Raw genomic sequence first — 13,921 nt, forward strand, 5'->3', positions numbered from 1 at the left:
AGAAAATAAGGTAATAAACATGTCTACGGAGTGAGGAGCTTATGAACACAAGATGGAAAAGCAAAGTGAGAAGAACAGTAATTCTGAAACAAGTATAAAGAATGCATATATAGAACATGTTATCCAAATAAAGATTTCAAAACAATAGTATTAAAAATGCTAAATGAGACACTGGAAGGTTGGTCAAAGACAGATAAGCAGGTGCAAAATCTCAGAAATAATATCTGTGAACAAAGGGAGTTCTTCACAAAAGAAGCTGAAAATATAAAAATATCACAAGACACTCAATGGAATTCAGACAAAGTTAGAAAGTAATTTAAACAGAATTAAACTGGCAGAAGAATTTTAGAAATAGAAGACTGAAATGAACAAACAACCCTATTAGGAAAAAAAAAAACATGGAAAGAAGACAAATATGGAAAAAGACAAAGGAAATATGAGTACAAACATGAGAAATATATTAAAAGAGGAAATTTCAGAATAAGTGGGATCCAGGAGGTAATGAGAGAGCAAATGAGAAGGGACCTTATTCAATGAAATAACTGAGAATTTCCCAAATTAAGGAATGAATTAGATACGGATATTCAGAAAGCAGAGAGGCCATGCAAATTTCAAAATGCACAAAGATTCACACCAAGACACACCACTGTTAAATTCTCAAAAATCAAAATTAAATAAAACATTTTATAGGAAACAAGGGAAAATAACATAATTTACAAAGGCACCTAACTTAGGCTTTCCTCAGAGTTAACCCCAGACATTCTCCAGAAGAGTATGGAATTAAGTGCTCACAATCCTTAAAGACAAGAACTGCAGGCCAAGAGTACACTATCTTAACAAATCATCATTCAAATATGAGGTGAAATAAAAGATTACCCAAACAGAAGCTAGTGAAGTTTATAACCACCAGACCTCCTCACAAGAAATGTTGAAATGAGTTTTAGAAGAAAAAAAAATGAAATATAAAATGACAATAGGAACAAAAAACAAGAAGAATGAAAAAGAAAAGTATGACTTGACAGCAAATCCATACAAGGAAAATAAAATGGAAACTGTATAGTTAAATATCAGAGATTGGCACCAGTTCATAAAGGGCGTAAGACATAGTGATTCAAGCTAAACCCCATGAAATCCACTAACAAAAAATCCAGAATAGAGACTCACAGATGAACAAAGAAATTGATAGAAACACTAGGAAAACCATCCAGAAAGAGCAGAGAGAAAGGAAAAACAGAAAAATAAAACCACCAAAAATCAAAACCAAAATGTTAATAAACAGTTTGTATCAATAATCACCCAGAATGTGAATAGACTGAATTCACTGATACATGGGCTAACAACATGGGTGAAAAAGATTCAGGCACTGATACTCTGTTCACAAGAGACCCATTTAAAACTGAAAAGAAAAAAAAAATGAAAATGATAGGTGGGAATGAGATTACATGCTTACAATTCACAGTAAAGCAGGAAATGCTATTCTCTTCTCAGATAAGAATTTTTTTTTTTTTTTACAGATGACATGTTTATATACTTGGAGAATCCAAACAAGACTACCAAAAACCTAATAGGAATAATAAATGAATACAGTAAAGTGGCAGTATACAAAAGCAATACAAAAAAAAAATCAGTTTCTCTTCTATCTGCAAACAATCAGAATAACAGGGAAAAAGAATACAATCCCATTAATAATAACATCAAAAAGAATGGACTACATGGGGGTAAACTTATTGAATGAGATGAAGTACATATATATATTGAAAACTATTAAGACGCTTCTAAAGAAAATAAAATAGGAGACAAAGTAAATGGAAAAATAACCCATGTTCGTGGATTAGAAGAATAAACATCATTAAAATGGTCATATTCCCTAAAACAAATTACAGATCCAATGCTTCTGTCAACACCAATAACTTTTTTAAGGGAATTGAACAATTTTTAAACTTATATGGAACCACAGAATGCTTCAAATAGTTGAAACAATCCTGAGAGCAAAGAAGAAAAATTGAGACATCACATTTCTAGACTTCAAACTTTATTACACAGCAAAAGTAATCAAAACAGTATGGTACCAGAACAAAAACAGAACTCAGACCAATGGAGTATAATAGAAAGCCCAGAGATAAAACTCATAAAATTAAGAAAAGTTAATTTTTGACAAAGGAACCACAGCTATACAATGAAGAAAATCTAGTTTAATAAATGGTGTTGAAAGACACGGATAAGCACATGGGAAAAAATGCAACTAGATCCACAGTTAACTCCCTACACAAAAGTTTATTCAAAATGGATTAAAGATCTGAATTATAAGAACTAAAACCATAAAACACTTGAAAGCAAGCATAGGGGATACACTAGAGGACATCTACTGATAAGATGTATTTGGGGACTCAAACGGCATGGAAAACAAAAGCAAAATTAAATAAGTAGTACTACATCACACTAAAAAGCTGTTTTACCTGAGAAAGAAATCATCATAAAAAAAAAAGGCAACATACAGAATGGGAACAAAATATTTTCACATCACACATCTGACAAGAGACTAATTTCCAAAATTTACAAAGATCTTATACAATCCAACAATCAGAGAATGGGCACTGCAATAAAAAAATGAGCAAATGACCTATATATTTTCTGAAGAAGACTTTGAAATGGCCTATGGACATATAAAAATATGTTCAACATCATTTGTTATAAGGCAAATTAAAATCAAAACCTCAAAAGATACCACCTCAATTCTATGATAATGGCTCATGTGAAAAAGAATTAAATCAACAAATGTTGGCCAGGTTGTGGTGAAAAAGGAAATCTCTGACAATGGAATGCAAGCTGGTGCAGCCTCTCTGGAAAACAATATGGAGATTTCGTAATAAAAATGGAAGTTCCATGTGATCCAGCAATTGCCTCTGTTAGGTATTTATGCTAAATATGAAAACTAACAGAAAGTTTCATGTATGTCTACATTCAGAGCAACACTGTCCACAACTGTCAAGTCACATAACCGACCCAAGTGCCCTACAAAGAAGAATGGATAACAAAATTGTGGAATATATCCTCAATGATATTCTACACATCAATAAAAAAAATGAAATAGTTGCTTTGGGGACAAAATGGATGGACCTCAGATGATTTTGTTTAGTGAAATAAGTCAAAAAGTGAAAGATACATCTCAGATTGCTTTACTCATCTGCAGAATATAAATAACCAAAAAAAGCACTGACAAGCAAAATACAATAGGAATACATCTTGCATGCAGTGAAAAAATTTAATGGTTACCAGAGGGAACAGGTGAGAGGGAGGAGGAGATGGGGAAGATAGAGGGAATACTGACATGGGTGGTTTGGTGGCAGGAGAGTGGCATATATGCCCTTATGAAGAGCAAAAATCTAATCAAAAATTAAAACAATAAAAAAGACACTTAAAAAAAAGAAAATGCCATGAAACACACAATCACTTGAAAAAAAAAATGAAACCAAGAGAAAAAAAAGTTACAAATAAATATTCTAAGAATGAAAATAAGAAATATATTGCATGATTTAGAGTGAAAAAAATGGGAATAACATGATCAACTCTAAAAGAATACAACTGATGACTTATATTAAATATGACCCCAATATTTAAAGATGTAAACCTGAACAGATTTCTTATGTTTAAAGAAATTGAATGGATATTTTCCTATACAAGAAGTAATTGGCACAGGAGACATTGTAAGTCTAAACATTCAAAAAGTAATTCCAAATATCCACAAACTTTTACACACAAGTATAGAAGAGGCAACAATTTCCAATTTATTTAATAAGACCAGCCTAGCATTGATACCAAAACAACAAAACCCTGTGTGGACTATGAAAATTATTAATCTCACAAATAAAAGTGATGCTAAAGAAAATATCAACAAATTTAATCTAAAGAATGTCATGACAATTTTGGGACACAACCAAAAATATAAGATTGGCTTGTTGTTAGATAATAAAGTAATTAAACATAATGTTACTGAAGAAAATATGATTTTCTCAATAAGTGATGGAAAAGATTTTGATAATTCATAAGAAAGCTCTTACTAAAAGAATAGAAAGATGAAAACTATTAGCTTCATATAATAGCCTTTAAAATGCCTCCTGTTGATGCTTATCAGGGTTTTCATGCCTTTATTGAATTCTCTTACACATAATTTTGAGTGGACCTGTGCACCCATTAGGATACTATGGAAATGGCAGTGTGATTTTGAAGCCTGCCAGAAAAATATCTTTGCTTCTGTTCACTCTCTCTCTTGGATTTTTCAGTCTAAGGGAACATAGCCACTCTGCTGTGAGGGCACTGTCAAGCAACCTTATAGAAATGTTCATTTGGAAACAATGTGAAGGTATTTTGCTCTAGTTCCATCCATGCTGTCACAAATGGAAAGAACTAATCCTTTTTCCTAGCTGAGTAGTATTCCTGTGTGTGTGTTTGTGTGTGCGTGCACATGCATGTGTGTGTGTCACAATTTTCTGATCTATTCTGCTATTCTTGGATACTTTGGCAATAGCTATTGAAAACAGGGCTACAATGAACACAGGAGTGCATAAATCCCTTTTAATTAGTGTTATATATTCTTTGGATAGATCCACTAGAGTAAATCTACTAGACTGTCTGGTAGATCCATTTTTAGTATTTTAAGAAACTTCCATACTGTTTTCCATAGGGACTAAACCAGTCTTCATACCCATTAACAGTGTAAGAAGATTCCTTTTTATACATATCCTCACCAACACTTGTTATTTCTAATCTTTTTGATGTGGACCATATTTTCATAAATGATGTGTGAGAGGATATCCCATTGTGATTTTGATTTCTATTTCCCTGATTATAAGGTATAATAAGCATTTTTTCCTGTGCTCAGCATGGATAACCAGCTGCATGTCTTCTTTGGAGAGGTGTCTCATTAGCTCTTCTGCCTACTCTTTGAGTGGGTTATTTGTGTTTTTTTGATGTCGGTGATGAACGCCAAGAGTTCTTTGTAGATCGTACACCTTTTTTATATGTATAATGTGCATATATTCCTATGCTTTTATGAATATTGGTTAAAGGCTTTTCCCAGTATCCAAAAGTCCATTGTTTCTATTTGGTATGATTTGATAGTTTTGGGTATGGGAATGCTGTGGAAATTGTCCTTATAAATTATTGTATATAAAGAATTCTGTAAGTTTTTATAAAAATATTTTATCCACTATCTTATCTTAGTGCTTAACAATTTAAGAATTAATGACTTGAAACTATAACATTATTTTGTATTTCTCTAGTTAGTGAATCTGGGCATGTCTTAGGAACATGAGTGATGTCTCTCATGAATTTGTAGTAGAAATATCAGCCAGTGATGTAGTAAGTTGTAGTCAAAATACCAGTCAGGGTTGTAGTCATCTGAAAGTTTGGAGTTGCAGTATCTTTCCAAAATGACTGACATAAACGGCTAGCAATTTGACTCTTGCTGAATGGACTCTTTTTTTTTTATACTTATACATGTTTATATAGACAACACACACACACATGCACAAGCCTCTGTGTGTTGTGTGTATAATGACAGAGAAAGGAAGACTTGTCAAAAAGTCTTCAATTACAGCTGATAAAATAGTTATACCCAAATCTCAATATTTCTCTACTTATTTGTAGTGAGTTCAGTCTTTAAGATATGTTCATCCTGATTACATTTCTACTGCTCCAATCAATTCTGTTTCTATTTTTTAAATATATATATATTTTAATATATTGTTTTATATATTTCTTACATCATTTTTCATTTTTGCACAATGAATGCATTTTCATTTTGGTTATATTCCCCATACAATTGTACCCCCCATATTTTGACCCTAATCAGACCTCACCAAAGCTGTTGTGTAGAACTGAGAAAGGGCTGTGCCCAAAGTCAGAGGTGAGCTGAAGGCATCCACAAGCCAGGCACCCCTGGCAACAAGTCGGAACCCAGAGGGGGATCCAGTAATTTGGATCACAGCAGGCAATCCAGCCACTGCCAGGGCAGTCTGTGGGACCTCTAGACCCACCTCTGGAATTAAACAAATACAGAAGGAGAAGATTTTCAGGGACAGTGACCATTAACATATCCATAATACCATTGCCCTACTGGACTTCTGGCTTAACAGTATTGGACTTGATTGGACTACCAGTTCCCGACATCCCAGAAAGAGCACACCAAAGAGCTGCTGGCCAGTACCAATGACACAGTGTCCCAACACATAGGACAAATTGGAAAATAAGCAGCAGGGAGAAGAAAAATTACAAGCAACCAAGCACGTCCCCAGGGAAAAGACACCCCACAAAAAGACAATCAAACACCAGACTGAAACACCAGTGACTTAGAGGAACTTATGAGTCCTCCAAATAGATAATATAAAATTGCCATGATTAAAAAACTGAAAAAAGTTGAAAATGATATGGGAAAAATAATCAACCATCAGAAGAATGAAAGTGAGTCCCTAAAGAGGGATGTAAAATAAATGCAGATCAAAGGATTAATGAAGGAGCTAAAGAACTCTGGGAAAAGCAGTGAAAGCAGAATGGCTGAAATGGAAGAACGAATAAGTACTCTCAAAGACACAGAAATAAAAAGAACCAAAATAGAAAAGGAAAGAGAAGTATGAAGGAAAAAGAATGAAGAAAAAACTTTGGGAACTATCTGACTCCATGAGGAAAGGAAATATAAGAGTTATAGGAATCCCAGAAGGAGAGGAGAGAGACATAGGAACAGAGAAAATATTCAAGAAAATAATTGAGCAGAACTTCCCAAACATGAAGGAGGAGCTGAAAATAGACATACAAGAAGCAAGCACATCAAACTTCCATGATAAAAGGGAAAATACAGCAAGACACATAATAGTAAAGCTCCTAAGAATCCAAGACAGGAAAAAATAATGAAGCTGACAAGAGGAAAGAAACAGATAACATACAAAGAAAAACCAATCAGGCTGACATCAAACTTCTCTGAAGAAACACTAAGGGCAAGGAGAGAATGGAAGACACAGTAAACAAACTCCAAGACAACAAATTACAATCAAGAATACTTTATCCTGCAAAGATTTCCTTCATCTATGAAGAAAGAATAAGGACTTTCCCAGACAAAAACTCCAGAATTTCATTACGACTAAACCCCCACTCCAAAAAATACTACAAGGAGTCCGAAAGCCAGAACCAACAGAGGGATGAATAAAACAAGACCAAAAAAAAAAAAATTAAAAAAAAATAAAACCAGAGAAAAGACAAGCAAAATGTCAAATACAGATGCTAATATATCAATATTAACTCGAAATGTAAATGGACTAAACTCTTCAATAAAAAGATACAGAGTTGTAGGCTGGATTAAGAAGAAAAAAAAAATTTTTTGCTGTCTCCAGGAAACACATTTAACTACAAAAGATAAAAATAGACCAAAAGTAAAAGGATGGAAAACAATCCTACAAGCAAATGGACCAAAAAAGAAGGTAGGAACAGTTATACTTATATCAGATAAAACAGATTTCAAACTCAAAAAGGTAAAAAGACACCCAGACGGTCACTACATTATGATCAAGGAGACAATACATCAAGAAGACATAACACTCATTAACATACACCCACCAAATGAAGGAGCACAAAGTATCAGACAACTATTATCATCTCTGAAAACAGACATCAGAGAAAATACATATGTAGTAGGAGACTTCAACACACCTCTATCAACAATGGATAGATCAATGAGACAAAAAATAAGTAAAGACACTAAAGTTCAAATAAGGATCTAGACTTCATGGGCTTAACAGATGCTAAACCCAAAAAAACTGAGTACACATTTTTCTCAGGCACACATGGGTCATTCTCCAGGATTGATCCCATACCGGAACACAAGACAAACATCAATAGATACATCAAGATTGAAATCATACCAACCATCTTCTCTGACCCTGAAGGCATCAAACTAGAATTAAACCATAAAAAGAAGGCAACAAATCCTCCTACCTCGTGGAGATTGAAACCCACACTACTGGAAGACCACTGGACTAATGAGGAGATCAAAGAAGAAATTAAATAATATTTTGAGTTGAATGACAAGGAGGACACTAATTTCCTAAATGCATGGGACACAGCAAAAGCAGAAATAAGTGGAAAATATATAGCAATATAGTCTTACATGAAAAAACAAGAAAGAACTCAAAGAAACAACCTAATCTCACATCTCAAAGAACTAGAAAAAGAACAACAAAAACCCCTAAAACCAGTAGAAGAAAGGAAATAATAAAAATCGAAGCAGAAATAAATGAAATAGTAACTAAAAAAAAATAATCCAAAAGATCAATGAAACCAAAAGTTTGTTCTTCGAAAAAATAAATAAAATAGATAAACCCTTAGCCAGGCTTACAAAGGAAAAATGGGAGAAAGCAGAAATAAATAGGACCACAAATGAAAAAGGAGAAATTACAACAGACACAGCAGAAACAAAAGAATAATCAGAAACTACTATGAAAAGTTATATGCAAACAAGTTCAACAATCTAGAAGGATGGACAAATTCCTACAACTTTACAATCACCCAAAGACAGATAAAGAAGAAATAGAACACCTAAACAGACCAATTACAAGCAGTGAAATTGAAATGGTAATCAAACCCTCCCCAAAAACAAAAGCCCAGGACCAGATGGATTTACAAATGAATTCTACCAAACATTCAGAAACAAACTAGTGCCTATCCTTCATAAACTCTTTCAAAAAATTGAGAAGGAAGGAAAATACCAAACACCTTCTATGAAGCCAACATTACACTAATATTAAAACCAAACAAGGACAACACAAAAAAAGAAAACTACAGGCCAATCTCTCTAATGAACGCTGATGCAAAAATCCTCAATAAAATTTTAGCTAACAGAATCCAACAATGTATCCATAAGATAATTCACCACGACCAACTAAGATTTATTCCAGAACAAGCATGGTTCAACATCTGAAATCAATCAATATAACCCAACACATCAACAAAAAGAAATATAAAAACCATATGATAATATCAATGAATGCTGAGAAAGTTTTCGACAAAGTACAATACCCATTTATGATAAAGGCCCTTGAAATTATCGGGATAAAAGGAACATACCTCAACATCATAAAGGCCATATATGACAAGCCCATAGCCAATGTGATTCTCAGTTATGAAAAGTTAAAAGCATTTCTATTAAGATCTGGAACAAGACAAGGATGTCCACTCTCACCACTGCTTTCAATATAATACTGGAAGTCCTAGCCAGAACAATAAGACAAAAGAAAGACATATAAGAATCCAAATAGGGAAGGAAGAAGTTAGATTACCACTATTCGCAGATGATATACTAATATATAAAGAGAACCCCAAAAACTCCACAGAAAAACTAATCAAACAAATCAATCAGTTTATTAAAGTAGCAGGATACAAAATCAACACACAAAAATCAGTAGCCTTCCTACACACCAACAATAAATCTGTAGATGAAGAAATCAAGAAAACCATCCCTTTTATTACTGAAACAAAAAAAATCAAATACCTGAGAATAAACCTAACAGAAAAGGTAAAGGACCTATACAAAGAAAACTATAAAACACTGTTAAAAGAAATAGAAGAAGACACAAAGAAATGGAAACACATCCCCTGCTCATGGATTAGAAGAATTAAAATTATCAAAATGGCCATCCTACCAAAAGCAATTTACAGATTCAATGCTATTCCAATAAAAATCTTAATGACATTTTTCAAAGAAATAGAACAAATATTGATGAAATTCATATGGAGCCACCAAAAACCCCAAATAGCCAAAGCTCTCATGATAAAAAAAAGGGGGGGGAATGAATATATCACACTCCCAGACTTCAAACAATACTACAAAGTCATAATAATGAAAATTGCATGGTATTATAACAAGAATAGACACATAGACCAATGAAACCAAGTAGAAACTCCAGAAATAAAACCAGAGATTTACAGTCAACTAATATTTGACAAAGGAGCAAAGTATATGCAATGGAGCAAAGAAAGTTGTTCAATAAATGGTGCTGGGAAAACTGGGTCGCAACATGCAAAAGAATGAAGCTTGACTATTTCCTTACACCATGTACAAAAAACAACTCAAAATGGATTAAAGAACTAGACATAACACCTGAAACCATAAAATATATAGAAGGAAATACAGGTGAAACACTACAGGACATACACCTCAGTAACATCTTTAAAGACACATCACCCATCACCCAAAGCAGTGAGAGTGAAGGTAAAGAGAAACAGCTGGGACTACATCAAATTAAAGAGCTTCTGTACAGCAAAAGAGACAGTAATCAAAACAAAGAGACACCCCACTGATTGGGAGAAAAATTTTGCACACAACACTAATGAAAAAGGACTGATCACAAAAATCTACAAAGAGCTGATGAGACTCTACAGAAACAAATAAATAATTCAGTCAAAAAATGGCAGAAGAGCTAAAAAGAAACTTCTCCAAAGAGGGAATGCAAATGGCCAACAGGCATATGAAAAAATGTTCAACATCACTTGTAATCAGGGAAATGCAAATCAAAACTACAATGAGATACCATCTCACACCAGTGAGAATGGCACATATTAAAAAAACTAGCAACAACAAATGTTGGCAAGGCTGTGGAGAAAAAGGAACTCTCCTGCACTGTTGGTGGGAGTGCAAACTGGTCCAACCACTATGGAGAGCTGTGTGGAGATTCCTCAATCTGTTAAAGATGGAGCTTCCATATGATCCAGCAATTCCACTCATAGGTATTTACCCAACAAAACACTTTTCTGTTTTCTATTTTGTTACATTAATAACATTTTCCCCATTGAGTATAAAATTAACATATGAGGGGAGCAATAAATAATAAAAACACAACAACATTTATAGACTGCCACATTGATGTTTCTGGACCCACTAAACTGCAGCATTTTGGGGTGTCTTCTATTTTTTAATTTTTTAAAGATTTATTTATTTATGCATACAAGAGCTGGGGTGCAGGCCAGAGATGTGCGGGGGTGATTTACCAGACAGAGTGGGGAGCAGAACCAGTAGATACACTGAAATACACTGCTGAGGGGAGCAGCAGGTGAGACAGGAGAGGTCGGCTGTGCCATGAGGGTCACCTCCCTGGCCAGCAGGAGAATCGAACTCATGCTGCAGTGGCTGTGGATAGCTTCACAGCACTGCATCTTAACCACTTCCATCACCAGGGAGGCCCTGTTGGGGTGACTTCTAAAAGTATAAAAGAAAACAGCTGTTCTGCCTTACCTACCAATGAAGCAAAAGACCCAGTGTTGGTGATATATGGAATGTGGTAGATCTATGATTTATTTAAGCATTTTTCCCAAGGTATTTACTGGGGTAACTGAAATTTCCTAATTTTGGGTGGGGCCTTGAAGCAAAATGCCTCTGTAGTAAGTATAGGCTACAATGCAAACTGCCCTGTCATCTGGAACTTATGACCCAAAGAAATATTGGTTTGTATGTATGTGCTAGGAATATGCTGAATGAAATCTCTAGCCATCTCCTGTAAAAGAACCACAGGGCAAAGCCTGCGAACTTTGAAATTAGGCTATGTCATTTTTGTATTCTTCCTCTCAAAACTATACTCCATTTACAAAGAGCCCTGGTTTTGCCAGTGGGCCCTGGAAGAAACTAAATGCATGACTGTGGGGCACCAAATATCCATGCAATCTAAAACACCAGTTATAAGTTGGTGCTATGGAACTGAACAAATCATAAAATAAGATATATCTTTAGGTATTCAAGTCTAATGGTTAGGGAAGCAAAAGAAAAAAAATAAAAAAGTGGGACTACATCAAACTAAAAAACTTTGCACAGTAAAACTATCATCAAAGTAAAAATACACCCTACTGGATGGTAGAAGATATTTGCACAACATACATCCAACAACAAATTAATATCCAAAATATATAAAGAATGCAAAAAAGCAAACATAAAACAAATACCCCAATTAAAAAACTGGCAGAAGATCTAAATAGACACTACTCCAAAAATGACAGATTGCAAACAGCAACATGCAAAGATGTTCACCATCTCTTTTTACTACAGAAATTCAAATCAAATACAACAATGAGATATCACATCCAGAACTGTGAGAATGACTATTATCCAAAAGAAAAGAAACAACAAATGTTGGAGAAGTTGTGAAGAGAAGGGAATCCCATACACTGTTGGTTGGAATGAAAATTGGTGCAGCCATTGTGGAAAGCAAAGTGGAGAATCTTCAAAACTTAAAAATAGAAATTCCAATAAATACAGTGATTCTACTTCTGGGGATTTACCCCAATGCACCCCACTTTTATTGCTGCATTATATGAAACAGTCAAGAGCTGAAAACAATTGAAGTGTCAATCGACAGATGATTGGATAAAATAAAGACGTGGCATGTAGACACAAATATTATACAACTATAAAATCTGATGAAATTCTGCCATTTGCAACAACATGGATGAACCTGAGTATATTATGCTTAGCAAAATAAATCAGACGGAGAAAGATAAATATAACATGACCTTTCTCATATGTGCTATTATAGAAAAACCAAAGAATGAGTTATCTAAATAAAACAAAACTAAACTTTTAGATTATAAAACCAAATTAGTGGTTACAAGCAGGGAAGAGCGAAGGGTGATAAATAAATTGGGTAAAATGGTTTTATAGTGAAGGTTAGGATTTGGAGTTTGTGGACTTAAAGTAGCATTTACAAATGTTGATTTATAATGATGCACACCTGAAACTTATATGGCAATGTTATTTCAATTAAACAATTATTAAAAATGAGATAAAATTGGATCATTTCAGAAGCCCTTGCATTGTAAAATGGAAATAGTATTCAACTCAACATTAATGGGTCCAAATTGTATGGGCAAACTGCACAAAGTGGCTAATATTTCACTGTCTACTCCTGCTGCTTCACTGGCTCTTCCTTATCCATCCCATAGGCTCATGGAAAGGGCTATAACATGACTGAATGGAAAAGAAAATATCTAGATTATGAATGTATCTCCACAGAATTCTGTCACAAGGTGGAAATGAAGAAAAGATTAAGACAGGGGCCTTCCTGATTGTGCAGCGGTTGAGCACTGGGTTGCGAAGCTGCCCGGCAGCCTCTGCAGCACGGGTTCGATCCCCAGCCGCATCCGGGCAAGGGTCCTACATGGTGCGCAGACCTCTCCTGCCACCCACTGCTCCCCTCAGCAGTGTACTTCATCACTCTGCCTGTTCTACTCTCCGCTCTGGCTCTGGTGAATTCTCTTACCCTCCCGTGCCTCTGACTGTACCCAGTGCTTGGATAAATAAATAAATAAATCTTAAACAAAAAGAAAAGATCAAGACAGTGGTGATATCTTTCTAGTGGAATAGTTGCTCATTTACATAAGAAAGATGGTCTGTGGACTTGTAAAGAAAAAAAACTGAGAAATTGGTGACAGCAAGCTTGGTCTTAGAGTGAAGTAAGTTGATGACTCTCTTCTTGGTTTACAATATAGATAGCCATGCTCTACACAAATGCTAACCAGAGAGTATCTACAACCTAGCATACTCTCAATTCAATGTACAAGATCCATTCTATGTCAGTCTCTTTCCCCAGGCATTTTGGTGTTTGTTCAATGGATTTATGTATACAATGAGGTCCCAATAAAAGGTAAAGAAACATTATACATAGTTCAATATCCTGTACTTCCTCTCACCAAACCTTAACTACATATCATTATTGTTGAGTACAAAACCTACTAACAGAACAATCCAAAGTCCCAAATGACAATAGTTTCTAGAAAGCCAGCTAGCCACCAGATGACTGATTATTTATATTGAACCATTTATCATAAACTGATCATGGAGTTAACCTCATGATCAACTACAGAAATATTTCTGGTATCAGATTTACTATAC

This window comes from Talpa europaea (assembly GCF_964194135.1).
Source record: "Talpa europaea genome assembly, chromosome: 1".
Classification (NCBI taxonomy): Eukaryota; Metazoa; Chordata; class Mammalia; order Eulipotyphla; family Talpidae; genus Talpa; species Talpa europaea.